The following is a 14,652-nucleotide window of genomic DNA, read 5'->3' on the forward strand; positions in this document are numbered from 1 at the left end:
TTGTATGATCCTCCACTTGAATGTGGGTTAGCAGACAGAATATCTCAATGATGGAATGTTATAAATTTAAATAGACTACGAGTCTCACCAGAGGCTCTCTCTCTCCATTACCCTACTTTACCTCTCTTCAGAATGGTAGGGAACCAGACAACATATTGCATGCATGCCATGTATGAAGACAGCAAGGTGCCGTGGCAAAGAAGGAAAACACTTAGTTCAACTATTCACGAAGACCTAATGTCTTAACTATTACCTCATGAGAGGGTTTGGATGGTACCCTCACAACTGAGCCCTCAGATGATTTCAGCTCTAGCCAGCTACTTGACTGAAATCCCAGGGGAGATCTTGAGTCAGAAATATCTAGCCAAACACCTCTGCTTTATTCTCCCAGGCACATGCAGAGGGGTTGGAATTGGTTATAACCCCTTGATTTTCACCATCCACTTAGGTTTTCTACCAACCTATTGTGAATACTAACAAAGTTGACATCTACATTTGTGTGTTTACACTGTGTCTTTAAGCCCTTTGTCCTTTTCTATTGGCTTTATATTTGGTCTTTTTGATTTTTTTTGTTGTTGTTGTTGGTCCTGGGGCTTGAACTCAGGGCCTGGGCGCTGTCCTTGCACTCTTCAGCTCAAGGCAAGCACTCTGCCGCTTGAGCCACAGCGCCACTTCCATATTTGGTCTTTTTGTTGTTGACAACTTACAAAGTTTCCAGTGTATATAATGACTAATACTTTATCTTTCATAGGTAGCGCAAATATTTTCCTATGTTTAAAAATACATAATTTAAAACCTATATATAATCAGATGTACAGACGATGCCCTTCTTCTTTTCTAGGTTTGTAATATAATTAGAAAGGCATTTTAATGTTAAGATGTTTAATGTTTTCATTACTCTAAGAATTTAGGAACCAGTTTTCTATTTACCTGTTTAATATACCTTATACCTGCAGCAAGGTTGTTTTGTCATTGTTGTTCTTGGTTGTGGGACTTGAACTCAGGGCCTGGGCACTGTTCCTTACCTTTTTCTTTTTCTCTCAGGTCAAGTACCCTACCACTTTAAGCCACTGCTCTACTTCAAGTTTTAGGGAGGTTAATTGGAGATAAGAATCTCATGGACTTTCCTGCCTGGACTGGCTTCAAACCAAGACCCTCAGATCTCAGCCTCCCGAGTAGCTAGGATTTCAGGCTTGAGTCACCTGTGCCAGGTGCAATAAGATTTTTTTAATTTTATTGTTAAGATGTTGTACAGAGAGGTTACAGTTACATCAGTAAGGCAATGAGTACATTACTTGTCAATCATTGTTACCCCTTCCTTTGTTGTCCCACTATCCTTTCCCTCCCCCACCTCCCCCTAACCTTCTTCCCTCCTCCCATCCAAAGTTGTAAGGTTCATTTCCACCATATTATCCTGTGGGTATCCTTGTTGCAATGGGTCATCCTGTGTCCTTGTTTTAGCATTTTGCTATTCCCTCCCCTCTCCAGATTAGACAAAGGTATATCCAAGGGTACCAAAATCAAGTACAGTGACTACAGGGGAGATGTCATAGGGGAAAGAACACACGAGGAAGCAACAACAAGAAAAAAATAAAATCACATGGTACATTTAAAACAAGAACAATAAAGACAGACCTCTTGTGTACATATCTGGGAGTTCATTTCGCTTCTCTTCTTATATGGTCATATAAACATGGCTTTTGAGCTTTTCAGCTCATCTGATAAGATTTTCCTATTTGTATACTAATTATTGCAAATAAGGGTATCCATGAGACCTAAATTTCTTTGGTACTGGGTTACTTCACTTAAAAAGATTGTTTTCCAAGTCTTTCCATTTCCTAACAAATGGGGCAGTATCATTCTTTCTGATGGAGGCATAGAATTCCATTGCATGTATGTACCACATTTTCTTGATCCATTTATCTACTGAAGGGTATACCCATCAATATCCCAACCTCCGTCTTCAATGAAATAGGAGAAGCAGCCCAAAAATTCATATGCAACAATAAAAGAACCCGAATAGCAAAAATAATCCTTAACAGAATAAACAGTGCTAGAGGAATAACAATACCAGAGTTCAACCTCTACTACAAAGCCACAGTAATAAAAACAGCTTGGTACTGGCATAAGAACAGACCTAAGGACCAATGTGATAGAGCTGGAGACCCAGAAATGAACCCACAGACCTATAGCCACCTAATCTTCAATAAGGGAGCTAAAACAATAGAATGGAAGAAAGACAGCCTCTTCAGTAATTGTGCTGGCAAAATTGGTTAAACACTGGTAGAAAATGAAAATTAGATCCTTATATATCACCCCGCACCAGAATCAACTCGAAATGGATCAAAGAACTCAAAGTAAAATATACACCCTAAAAATATTACAGGAAGGAACAGGAGAAATTCAAGGTCTCCTTGGCACAGGCTGAAATTTTCTTAATTAAGACCCAGAAACACAACAACTCAAAGAAAGTTTGGACAAATGGGATTGCATGAAACTGCAGAGCTTCTGAATGGCAAAAGACATAGCTAGTAAGATCAATAGAAAGCCCACAGACTGGGAGAAGATCTTCCCTAGCCATACAACAAAAAAGGGCCTCATATCTAAAATATACTTAGAAATCAAAAAATTAAATCCTCCAAAAACAAATCCACAAAGAAACAAGTGGGCTAAGACTTAAAGAAAGACAAGCAGAAGAGGTCAAAAGCTATTTACATATGACCATATAAGATGATGTTAAGCGAAATGAACCCCAAGCTAGGGACACAAGTGGTTTGTCCTTTCTTGCTATTGTTTCTTTAACCGTATTTATAATGTACTATGTGATTTTTTGTGTTTCTTTTGTATGTTCTTCCCCCATGGTATAATCCCTGTTTTCACTCTATTTGATTCTGCATCTTGTATATACATTTTTCTAATTTGGGGAAGGGAAGGAAAAATAACAAAATGCTTAAATAAGGTATAGGTTGATCCATTGCAACAATGTGACTTACAAGACACTATGTCAAAAACGAACTTTACAACTTTGGTGGCGGATAGGGAGGATTGGGTGGGGGGGCAGGGGGAGGCTGGGAAGGGATGGGAAGGGTAAACAAAGGAGAAGGCTACAATGCTTGGTAAGAAATGTACTCACTATCTTGCCCATGTAATTGTAACCCCTCTGTACAGTATTTTCACAATAAAAAATTTAAAAAAATTTGGTATTTCCTCTCTTCTCCTGCTATTGTAAAGCCTCAAGCTGCCATATGACAGATTTCAAGAAGCATAGATTCTTATAAAAAAAAAGACACTATGTTGAAAACGAACTTTAGAACTTTGGGGAGCGTGGGGGGGAGGAGTTTGGAGGCGGGAAGGAAAAGGATGGTAGGAGAAAAACAAAGGAGGAGGTAACTGTTCAATAGGAAATGTACTCATTACCTTACTCCTGTAACTGAACCCCTCTGTACAGTAATTTTACAATAAAAACATATCTCTCTCTATATCTATCTATATCTATATCTATATATAGAAAGACTTCTCTAAAGAGGAAATAAGAGTAGTCAATAGATACAAGAAGAAATGCTCAACTTCTCTAGCCATAAAAGAAATGCAAATAAAAACATTTCGATTCCACCTCACCCTATAATCAAAAAATCTAATAACAACAGATGCTCTAGTGGATGTGGCGAAAAGGGAACCCTACTGACTGTTGGTGGGATTGTAAACTTGTCTGGAAATCAGTATGGAGGTTCCTCAAAAGACTCCACATAGAGTTCCCCTATGACCCAGCAATCCCACTTTTAGGCATTTACTCAAACAAACATAAACAAGCCCGTACTAAAGCTACCAGCACAACTATGTTTATCTCAGCCTTATTCACCATTGCTAAGATATGGCAATAAGGTATTTTTAAGTGAAGTTGGAGAGAGTGATGAATTTCCAATGGATGACATAGATGACAAAATGCCAAAATATTGAAGGGACCATAAGCTATTCCCTATTTTGTATGTCAAATCTTTTGTAGGTTGGTCCTCCTAGAAACAAATATTTCTGAATCTTATATCCTGTTCCTACTCACCATACTGCTTATACGGTCGCAATTCTATAGTATGTTTGGTTATCTTGTTGAACTGATCTGTCATTGTTTTTTCTTTTTTTCCTGCAAGTATAGTCTTAGAATGTTGTGCATATCTTCCTCTATAATAAACATAAAATCATCTCACAAATTCCTTATATAAATTATATTGATCTTTTAATTTTTAAATTAATCATAATATGTAGATAATTTAGGTAGTGTTTGACTCTTATTGAATCTTTCTTAAACAAGAGCATAGTATAACTTTCCCCTCCTTCTCACGGCTTGCTTTATGACCTTCAATAAGCTTCTATAGATTTTTTAATAGGTTTTACAAGTTTCTTGTTATACCCGATCATAAGTATTTAATGAGCTTTGTGGCTATTCTAAATGAGATCCATTTTTCTATTACACTTTAAATTGGTCATTGTGTGTGTATATAAGAAAGCTATTGATTTTTCAATATTGACTTTTTTTTTATCTGGCTACTTTCCTAGACTCTTAGTAGTTCTGATAGTCTTTCTATTGATTTTTGTTGATTTTTCTTTTGGCAGACAATCAGTTTATCACTGTCATATGACTGTATACCTCTACTTTATTGCATGGTATGATTTCTCCAACAAATATCAACATCAGTATTAAAGCTAGGATTCTTTTCTTACTTTTTAATTATGATAAATTACTTTACATTCATTCTCTTGGTGTCACTAGAACAAATTACCACAACTTGGGTGATTAAAACAACACAGAGGAATTATTTCCTAGTCCTGAAGGTCAGAATTGCAAATGAGTCTCATAGGATTAGTGTCAAGGGGACTTCAGAGCTGTTTCCTTCTAGAACCTCCAAGGGAGAGTTTACCCTTCCCTTGCCACTGTCAGATTCTGTAGAAACTGGCATGACTTAACTCAGAGCTTCTTCTGTGAAACACTCCAGCCTCTTGCCTCTAACATCACATCTTCTTCACTTCTGTCTAAACTCCTATTGGCAGGTAACCCAGGAAAATCTCTCCATCCCAAGATCCTTAATCACATCTTCAAATTACCATTTATCTTATGGCTAAAATGATGTACTCATAATTTCCAGAGATTCAGGGAGGGGACAGTGTTCAACCCAGCATACTTAAAACTATTTTGTATTATTTGTGAAGTTTGCTTAAGGTCTTTCATAGACATTTTTTAAATCAAGTTTTAAATTCTTACTTCTACATTTACTAAGGGTTTTTTCTTTGCATCAGTAATAAATATTGTAATGAATCAAATGATTTATGCATTTATTTTGAGATGTTTATTCACTTTCTCCTTTAATTTGTTAATGTACTAATTAAATTAATGCACATGTTTCATACTCTGAAATGCTTTCATATTCCCAGTATACACCTTTTGGGCATAATGTATTAGTTTGCTAATACATTCCTAAATTTAATTTGCAAATAGTTCAGTTATGATTATCATGTTTGTTTGTGAGTTTTCTATTACGTGCTATCTTTGTCAATTTTGATATCAGAGTAATATTACATAGCGTCCTTTTGAGAAGGATTTTTATTTATATCAGTTGAAAAGCATTATATAAATGTGCACTGAATATCAGTGAAAATGGAACTGGGTAAATAAATTGAGGAGATGAGTAAGGTTGGGCGTGGAGGGAAAGAATGATGAGATTTATCATGATGCTTTGTACTCAAAAACTGATGTGTTGAATTAAACACATTTGCACAACTAAGAATAATAAAAAGAAAAATATTATTGAACAAAGAAGTTAGCCTTATAGAGCTGCCGTTAACCTCATCTATGAAATCCCTAGAGCCTGATATCTCCCTTGTCAGGAGAGAAACTTTGACCATCTTTGCCAAGTAGCACAATTTTCTATCATCACTTTGGTAGGGTTTGTGCATGTGCCCATTAATATTAAGTGTGTTAATTTTTGTAAGTAAGGTCCCCAATTTGTAACAAAACTACATTTTAATTGTCTTTAGGAGTAGTGTATATCTTATCATTCGTAGCTTTTTAAAATTCTAACTGGGAAAGGAAATGGAAAGACTTGGAAAAAATTATATTAAGTGAAGAAATCCAGGCATAAGAAACATAGGTCCCATGGTTTCCCTTATTTGCAATAACTAGTATATATCTGAGACAAGCAGAAAAAGTCAGATAAGATGATGTTAAGTGAAATGAACCTCAAGATAAGGACACAAGTGGTTTTTTCGTTCTTGTTATTGTTTCTAATGTATTTATAAGGTAACAAGTGATTTTTTTTGTTGCTTTGTATGTCCCTCCCCCATGGCATAACCCTTGTTTTAACTGTATTCGATGTTGGTATAATTTGGGGAGCAGAAGTGGAAAAAAAACAAATTGTTTTTACATTTTTAAAAATAATCTTAGAGTTTAGTCTTCATTTCATTAATACCTTCTATTTTCTATGTCTGTTTTCTCTTTAGTTTATTTCTCTCTTGTTTGGGGCAGGTGCTAACAATCAAACCAAAGACCTTTTCACATAATAGGCAAGCATTCTACACTATATTCCATAGTCCTGGGTTTCTAATTTTATCTCTATTATTTCTTTTATTCCACATTTTTTGTCAATCTGCTTGTGTTCATAATTCCTTAATTTAAAATTTTTATTTTAAATAAGAATGGTGGGTCAAGATTGTAGTTCCTCTTTTTAGAAGTTTGGCAGACACCATTTCAACCAGCTGAGCTCACTGTTCAAGTAAAGAAGCACAGGTAAACGAATCGCACTTTAGGCCATCCTGGGAACAAAGCAAGACCTTACCTTGAAAAAACACACGAGAAAAGCTAGAGACATGACTCAAGTGTTGGAAAATCAGCCTGTCAAGCATGAGGCCTTGAGTTCAAGATCCTCAGTTTTATCCCAAGTACTGTCTTTTTTTTCCATTTTAAACTTTTTTTGTATGCTGATTTTTAATACATTTTTATTGTAAAAATATTGTACAGAGGGGTTACAGTTACATGAGCAAGGTAATGAGTACATTTCCCATCAAGAATTGTTTAAAAAATTCAGCATAGTATTTGATCAGATACCAAAGTGGTATCTTTTTTCGTGCCGCTATCTCTCAGCTCTTTTGCTCAAGGGTAGCCTTCTATTACTTGAAATACAGTCTTCCTTCTAGTTTTTCGATGGTTATTTGGATATCAGTCTCAAAGACTTTCTTGCTGGGGCTGGCTTTCAATTGCTATTCTCAGATCTCAGCCTTCTGAGTAGCTAGGATTACAGGAGTCAGCCACTGGCATTTGGCTAAAGTGGTATATTTATATTTATATATATGCCTCCCTTTACATTTTTTTAAGATAAAAATGTTTGTTAATTTTAGTTTAGATTTATTTCATGATTTATTAAGAAAAATATCTTGAAGTCAACCTTTGTAGATATTTGAAACTTCTATCACATTATATTCTGGTAATATGGACTTTCTTGTTTTAGCTTTGGAATAAATTGAAGTTTTTATTAAAGCATAATTCTTGAATTATTTTATATCACCTATTTTTTCTTTGAAATAGCTATTTTCTTTCTTTCATTGTATTTACTCTATCATACATATTAAGTATAAGTATGAATTTAACATTAAACAAAAAATAATGTGACTATCTACAAAAAAAGTTGAAGGGAAATTAACAATATATGCTAGTGAGAGGACATACAATATTAATAACATACATATTATGTTTAAGTTAAAAATATATGGTATTGAAAATATCTTATTGAAAGTTTATCCTAAAACAAATAAAAAATTGTTAATATTTGTTCCTTATATATTACTGCTTAGCATATCTTTCTTTATATATTATCTTATATATATACTTTATATATATACTTTATATATATGCTTTATATACACATACTTTATATATCTTTCTTTCTTTCAAATAAGATTTTTATTGTGAAAATACTGTACAGAGGGGTTACAATCACATGAGCAGGGTAATGAATACATTTCTTATCAAGCATTGTTGCCTCCTCCTTTGTTTTTCCCCTACTAATCCTTCCCTCCCATCTCTACTACATTCCCCTCTACCCCTCTAAAATGAACTGTATGTTACTGCTTAACATATCTTTCTTTAATCTTAAAAAACAAGAAGGTTAATCAACTATGAAAGATTTAGTTGTAAAACTTCAAAAGTTCTTCAAAAAATGAAACACACCCACTCACTACAAAAAGAAAAAAAATCAACATAGGTAGCATGTATCAAATAATGTATAGCTAACAAATTGATATAATTTATATTCCCTGTTTTTATTCAGTATTGTAGGTAAAGTCTTACTTAGAACAAAAAGGCAAACATGTAGATCAGAATGAATGTGCATGGAAAGAAGGAAGAAAAGAAGGAAAGAAAAGAGGAAAGGCAGAAAGAAAGCTATTTTTCCCACTAGGCTTGCTTATAACACTTGAGCCATGCCTCTGTCTCTGCAATTTGCTGGTTATTTTACAGATGATATCCCACGGACTTTTATACCTGCGATGGTTTTGAACTGTAATCCTGGAAATCTCAGGCTCCTGAATAGCTATGATTACAATGTGAACCACTGGCACCTGTCTTAGTTTTCTTGCTCTTTTCTTTTGTGATACAGAGTTTGAACTTAGGGTCTCAAGTTTGTTTGGTGGTGGTGAGCCCCTCCTCCAGCCCAAAAGAAAACTTTTTACTTGCCTTTGCAAAACTGTCTATGTGGAAAATCTAGGGGTTTCTAAAAATAATCTGCCAGAAATAATAAATGAGTTTAGCAATGTCACAGGAACAATACATAAAAGCTAATATATTTACATATCAACTCAAAAATTGGAAATGAAAATTTCAAATTGTATTTATCAGAGCACTCAAAGAATCATATGAATAAATTTAACAGAATTTTACAACATCTTTATACTGAGAAGTACAAAGCATGAATAAGAGAAACTAAGGTGTATTTAAATAAATGGAAGGAAATGTCATTTTCATGAATTATAAGAAAAAATTGGAAAGAAGATTATTTTCTCAAATCTGATTCATATATTAAACAGTAAGCATTAAAATCCCAGGAGAACATTGATTGAATAATGCCAAGCTAATAAAATCATAGAATAGCTAAAACAACTGGGAAAAGAACAAATTAAAATATTTTAGTAATTACCTGGTTTCAAGATTTGAAAGTTTTAATTAATAATATGATATTTTCATAAAGACAAACATGTAAAGCAATGGACAGAGAAAGTCTATGAAAAACCTGCACACATCTGACTGATTTCAGTAAAGGCATATGTCACAACTGAATCATATTTTCAAGTCCCTTCAAATTACCTTTTTCAATAAATGGGTCTAGAAGGATAGATAGTCACATGGTGGAAAAGAAAAAGAACCTTGGCCCCGTGGAGGTGTCTAAGATCTGAGTATCATGGCTCAACGCCAGCCAGGTAAAGGTTGTAAAACTGGAAGTACAGCTGTGGCTCAAGGGATAGAGTGCTACCCTTGAGAAAAAGGAGCTCAGAGACAGTGGCCAGGCCTAGGGTTCAAGTCCAGAGATGGCAAAAAAGTACAAAAGAACTTTACTGGCAGCCCATATCATATAGAAAAAAAACTAAATAAAAAAAGACATTTTGTAACTTTTGTGTAGGCAAAATTTCTTGGTTTTTATTTAAAAACAAATAGTACCATCCACAAGTGAACAAAAAAGAATTGGATCTCAATAAAGTTAACATATTCTGCCTTTCTAAAAATGCCATCAAGCACACACACACACACACACACACACACACATGCATATATATGCACACACACATACATATGGGGATATATGTGTATATATATATATATATATATATATATATATATTTATATAGCCCCAAATTTTTGATGATAGCACCAAGTTCCTTCAATGTGTTTCAATAGACAGTGCTAAGAAACATGGATATACACACTCAAAAGAATGATATCTTGGGCTGGAAAGGTGGCTCAGTGGTAGGGCGTTTGCCTTGCATGCCCGAGGCCCTGGGTTCGATTCCTCAGTACCACATAAGCAAAAAGAAAAAAGCCGGAAGTGGCCCTGTGGCTCAAGTGGTAGAGTGCTAGCCTTGAGCTGAAGAGCTGAGAGACAGCGCCCAAGCCCAGAGTTCAGGCCCCACGACCAGACCCCCTCTCCCCCCCAAAAAAAAAGAATGATATCTTCTACCTTACAAACCTAGGTATGCATCTCTTGGCCTTATTTCCACTTCAGCAAATTTATCTTTAAGTCTTTAGCCCATTTATTAATCGGGCAGTTGTTTCTCTGAGGATTTGTTGTTGGGGAAATTAATTTTTTGAGTTCTAGGTATATTTTAGATATGAGACCCTTGTCCAAATTTTCTTTGAGTTGTTGTGTTTCTGGGTCTTAATTAAGAAAATTTCACCTTTGCCAAAGAGCCCTAGAATTTCCCCTATTCCTCCATGTAATGTTTTCAGGGTGTCTGCTTTGACTTCAAGGTATTTTATCCACTTGGAGTTGATTCCGGTGCAGGTGATACATAAGGATCTAGCTTTAATTTTCTACAGGTGTTTAAACAATTTTGTCAGCACCATTTACTGAAGAGGCTGTCTTTCTTCCATTCTATTGTTTTAGCTCCCTTGTCAAGATTAAGTGGCTATAGGTCTGTGGGTTCATTTCTGGGTTTTCAGTTCTATTCCATTGGTCCTGAGGTCTGTTCTTGTGCCAGTATCAAGCCATTTTGATTACTATGGTTTTGTAGTAGAGTTTGAAGTTTGGTATTGATATTCCTCTAGCACTGTCCTTTCTGTTAAGGATTATTTTTGATATTCAGGTTCTTTTATTGTTACATATGAATTTTGGGATAGCTTCTTCTATTTCATTAAATCACGAGGTTGGGATATTGCTAGGTATCCCATTGAATTTGTAGATAGCCTTTGACAGTATTGCCATTTTCATGCTAATCCTTCCAATCCAGGAGTATGGGAGGTTTCTCCACTTCCTTAGTTCTGCTTTAATTTCTTTTTTTCTGGTGTTTAAAGTTCATCATAGAGGTCCTGCACTTCTTTAGTTAACTACTAGGTACTTTACTTTTGTGCAGCTAATACAAAAGGAGTTGCTTTCCTGATTTCAGCCCTGCTCTTCTCATTGTTGGCATACAGAAAAGCCATTGATTTTTGAGGATTAATTTTATACCTTCCTACTTTTCCAAAGTTTCAAATCAGCTTGAGTAACTTGGGAGTGGAGTCCATAGGGTTCTTTAAATACAAGATCATGTCATCTGCAAAGAGGGAGAGTTTTACTTCATCTTTCTCTATTTGGATCCCGTTTATGTTTGCATTTTGTCTTATTGCTGTAGCTAGGCATTCTAATACAAAATTGAAGAAAAGTGGAGAGGGTGGTTGTCCTTGTCTCGTTCCTGAACTTAGAATAAATGGCTTTTGCTTTTCACAATTAAGTGTAATGCTGGCTGTAGGATTGTTATACACAGCTTTTATTATATTGAGGAATGTTCCATGGATTCTTAGTTTTTCCTGAGCTTTCATCATAAAGGGGTGTTGGAACTTGTCAAATGCTTTTTCTGCATCTATTGAAATAATCATGTGGTTCTAATCCTTGCTTTTGTTGATGTGATGAATTATATTAATTGATTTGAAGACATGCTCAACTTCTCTAGCCATAAAAGAAATGCAAACAAAACAACATTGAGATTCCACCTCACCCAGTTAGAATGGCTATAATCAAGAAATCTAATAACAACAGATGCTGGAGGGGATGTGGCCAAAAGGGAACCCTACTGCATTGTTGGTGGGAGTGTAAACTTGTTCAGCCACTTTGGAAAGAGTATGGAGGTTCCTCAATAGACTACACATAGGGCTCCCCTATGACCCAGCAATCCCACTTTTGGGCATTTACCCAAATGTTTACAAACAAGACCACACTAAAGCTACCAGCACAACCATGTTTATTGCAGCATTATTTACCATAGCTAAGATATGGAACCAACCTAGATGCCCCTCAGTAGATGAAAGTAGATGAATGGATCAAGAAAATGTGATATATATATATATATATATATACATATATATGAATTCTATGCCTCCATCAGAAAGAACGACATTGTCCCATTTGTTAGGAAATGGAAAGACTTGGAAAAAAATATATTAAGTGAAGTAAGCCAAGCCCAAAGAAACATAGGTCCCATGGTTACCCTTATTTGCAATAACTTGTATAATCTACGACAAGCAGAAATGGTGAAAAGCTATGCATATATGACCATATAAGATGACGTTAAGTGAAATGAACCCTAAAATAGGAACGCAAGAGGTTTTTTTCTTTTTGCTGTTGTTTTTAATATATTTATAATGTGCTATGTGATTTTTTTTGTTTCTTTTGTATGTTCATCTCCCATGGTATAACCCCTATTTTCACTCTATTTGATTCTGGTTCTCTGCGTCTTGTATATACATGTTTTTAATTTGGTGAAGGGAAGGGAACTAACAAAATGCTGAAATAAGGATACAGGTTGACCCATTGTAACAATGAGATTGAAGTTGAACTTTACAACCTCTGGGCAGGTGGGAGTGAAGATGGGAGGTGGGAGGGAAGGGATGGTAGGGCAAAAACAAAGTAGGTAACAATGCTGAATAGGAAACGTACTCATTACCTTGCTCATGTAACTGTAACCCCTCTGCACAGTATCTTTACAATAAAAAATGTAGTAAAATAAATAAATAAATAAATCATGTGAGAGTCTCTCAATAAAAAACCATAAGTATGCAAAAGCAATGTAAAATGAATCAATGACCAAAATATAAAAGCTAAAACCATAAAAGTCCTGGAAAAAAGCATAAAATATAGGTATTTGGATTGGAACTAAGATTTTAAGAATTGTCTCATAGTTAGACAATAAAAGAAAAATGAATAATTTGGACTTTACCAAAATTCAAACTTTGTCCATCAAAAATTATCACTGAGAAGTTAGAATAAAACTTACATAGTAGATGGAAATATTTTCCACTTACAAATTCGATAAAAGTTTACTATCCAGAATGTATGAGAATTATTATAATGCAATAATCAAGAGGCAAATATCACAGTTGAACATAAGCAAAGGTTCATGTAGACATTTCTTCCATGAAGATGCACTAAAAGCTAATAAGCCTAAGAAAGGACACTCAGTATCCTTGATCATTAGGAAAATGCAATCCAAAACCACATTAAGATATCACTTTATACTCTCTATGATGATCATTATACAAAAATAAAAAGTGTTGGTGATATTTTGGAGCAATTAGAATTCTCTTACATTGTGGATGAGGATCTATAATGGTACAACTGGTATGAAAAACAGCTTAGTTTCTCAAAAAGTAAAACAGCTAATTATCATATGACTTCTAGATGTATACCCAGGAGAACTGAAAACACAGATTCAAACAGATACTGCAATGCAAAGTTCATTATTACAGTGTTTGTCATGGAAGCCCAAATGCAGAAACAGCTCAAGTATCTATCAATAGATGAGTGAACAAAGATGGTGCATATACACACATATCTGGAAAACAAACTGAAGTGGAAATGGCTGGAGGCATGAATCAAGCAGTAGAATACTTGTCTGGCAGGTGCAAGGCCTGGAGTTCAAATTCTAGCAAAGTCATTGTTTAGAAAAAATAAAGATAAGCAACAAACTGAGGGAAATAGTATTTGTTTTATTCACCAAAAATTTATATACAGAATATATGGTATACTCACAACATAATAATTAGAAGGAAAATGAAATGAGCAGATAACGTTTTAAATGGACACTTCAAAAGAGGATAGATATATAAAATCTCAATTAGCACATAAAAAGCTGCTCAATTCTGTAATTGTCAGTGAAGTGCAAATTAAAACCATTTCACACCTATTAGAATAACAAAAAGCAAACAGGACAATATCAAGTAATAATAAGAAATTGCAGCAATAAGAATCCATTTACTTCTGATGGAAGTGTAAAATAACACAACCATTTTGAAAAAGGTTGTCAATCACCCACAAAATTGAACATCTCATTACCACATACTCCAGAAATCCCGCACTTAGGTAGTTACCCAAGGAAAAGGACATGAGTTCTCAGCAACATTTGTGTATAAATGTTCATATCAGCTTTACTCTTATTAGTCAAAAACAAGAAACAACTCATATCTATAAACAAATGAACCAATAATCAAACAGCTATATATTCATGCAATAAAATGATGCCTACAAACAAATGGAAGTGGAGTATTCATATATTTAGGGGCATGGCTGGGCAAGTTTGAAAATCCATATGATTAGAGAAAGAAATTAGATGTAAAATTGTATGCACTTCATGATTCCATTTATATAACATTCTAGAATCAGTCACCTTATCATCACCAAAATTTACTCAGTAGTTGTCTCAGGTAGAGGGTTGGGAGGAATGGCATGTAATCAGATGCCCAGAGGTACATGGGAAAATAGAAGATAGTCTCAGCTGTAATTAGGAAGTTGTTTAAATTGGCATATGAGTATGTCAAAGTTCAATGAACTGTATGTAATAAATATGCATCTTATTTCATATGAGTTATATTCAGTGAGAGCTGAAATACATAATTAAACAAAAAAGTTACGTACAATCATTCAGAATAAA

Source organism: Dipodomys spectabilis, unplaced genomic scaffold (genome assembly GCF_019054845.1).
Source record: "Dipodomys spectabilis isolate Male_0828 unplaced genomic scaffold, ASM1905484v1 ptg000009l, whole genome shotgun sequence".
In the NCBI taxonomy this organism is placed as follows: Eukaryota; Metazoa; Chordata; class Mammalia; order Rodentia; family Heteromyidae; genus Dipodomys; species Dipodomys spectabilis.